Source organism: Elephantulus edwardii, unplaced genomic scaffold, assembly GCF_000299155.1.
Source record: "Elephantulus edwardii isolate Elephantulus edwardi_28Jun2011 unplaced genomic scaffold, EleEdw1.0 scaffold00245, whole genome shotgun sequence".
Classification (NCBI taxonomy): Eukaryota; Metazoa; Chordata; class Mammalia; order Macroscelidea; family Macroscelididae; genus Elephantulus; species Elephantulus edwardii.
In genome coordinates, this window is record NW_006399995.1 from 39675 (window position 1) to 41652 (window position 1978).

Consider the following 1978-nt stretch of genomic DNA (forward strand, 5'->3'; position numbering starts at 1 on the left):
TTATTCACTAAGTTAAATTCTGCAGAGTCATCTGTCTGCAGAAGCTGGGTTAGTATGTCTGCTACTCGGGGAAGATGTTCTCCAATCAGTGCTCTTTTCAAACACACAGGTCAAAGGCGTCAATTCTTCTGTCATTCTTATTCATTGTCCAGCTCTCGGATGCATAGCTAGTAATTGGAAAGACTATGGCCTGAATCAGACACGCCTTAGTTCTCAAACTGACATCATTACTCCTCCATAATTTGGAGAGGTCCCTAACTGCAGATTTTCCCAGTGCAATGTATCTCCTCATTTTCTGACTGCTGGTACCAAAGGTGTTAATTGTGGGTCCAGGTAAGATGAAGCTGTTGACAGTTTCAATCTCCTCTCCTTCCATCATTATATTGCCTATCGGTCTAGTGGTAAGAATCTTTGTTTTCCTGATATCGAGATGCAATCCATGCTGAAGGCTGCAAGTGTTTCAAAATTCTCCTCACTTTCAGCAAGCAAGGTTGTGTCATCTGCATAATGCAGGTTATTGATGAGTCTTCCTGCAATCCTGATGCTATACTCTTCCTCATAGGGTCCAGCTTCTCGGATGCTTTGCTGAGCACACAGATTAAATAAGTATCGAGAAAGAATACCATCTTGATGTACTCCCTGCTCAATTTAAAACTGTGCAATGGTTTAAAATTCTTGCATAGAGATAAACGTCTAGAATTTTAGATAATAGACTTGTTGGAGATGAGTTTATCTTTGGATTGAGGAAGCCTTCATGAAAGCAGAGGATTCCTGCCTTCAAATGGACAATGAATGGTATAAGCACCTGTAGTTTGGAAGCAGTTGCTCAAATGAAGGAATAAGAAAAGTAGTGAAATTTGCTGGAGAAATGTAAGGTGAAGACATCAACTGGGAAATGGGAGAGTTAAGGGGTTCATCAATTTCATTTTCATTTCTCAAGTGAAGGTGATAATAGGAAAATCAGTGATTTGTAAAGTGTTTATCATAGTGACATGCCTATAAATAGTCAATAACTTTGAACTATGAACCCAGCTTCATTAAATTAAACCAAACCAAAAGCTCTTTTAGCAGCTTAGCATGAGATCAACAGGGAAGGTCGATGAGGGAACTGAGATTGCTTGGGAAAACAATGGTAATTCATGGGTGCAGAATCCACGGAGGACGAAGCTGTGCCTCTAACATTCATTCAAAATGACAGCAGTGGAGTTGAAGAGGAAGGAGAAACACAGGAGATACTGTACTCTACCTTCCATTTAGAGTCCTTAATGGTCATTTCGAGGACAGATAGACTACTCTGCTCAGGAGATCTCTTACTTCCTTAAGCATTTATTTGAATACAATTTTCCCCACCCATAGTTATCTTTCCTTAGACAGGTAAGATTGAGCAATGTGACAGTCATTTCCTTATTATTCTGTGGGTGGGGCTGGAATCACTGCCCTTTGTTTATTTTTAATCTAGTCCTAGGCCTAAGCCTTGTAGCTTGAATTGGTAAGTGGACAGTTTGCTTTAATGTACAAGCTAGAAAAGAAATCTCAAGTATAGTTTAGAAAGGAATTGAGGGCCATTCTGGCATCTAGTAGAATGGGATTAATAAACCTGTGGAGTATTGGGTGTGAAACTAAAGTAGCAGCTGGAATCCACATTTATCTGTTTTTGTTGTTATGTGCCATCAGTCACCTGTGACTCATAGCCACCCTGTGTACACCTGTGACTCATAGCGACCCTAAGTACAACAGACCTAAACCCTGCTCTATCTTGTGCCAATCTCACCGTCTCTGACACCCCTACCTCGATTACTCCAGTCAGTGAATCAATCCATCTCATCGAGGGTCTTCCTCTCCTGTGCTTTCCCTCCATCCTCCCAAGCATGATGTCTCTAAGGACTGATCCCTCCTTGCAACAAAGGGGTGAAGGAGAACTTGTCATGGGTGCTGTTTCCAAATGAATCCTAGAATCATGGTGACAGATGTGGCAGAA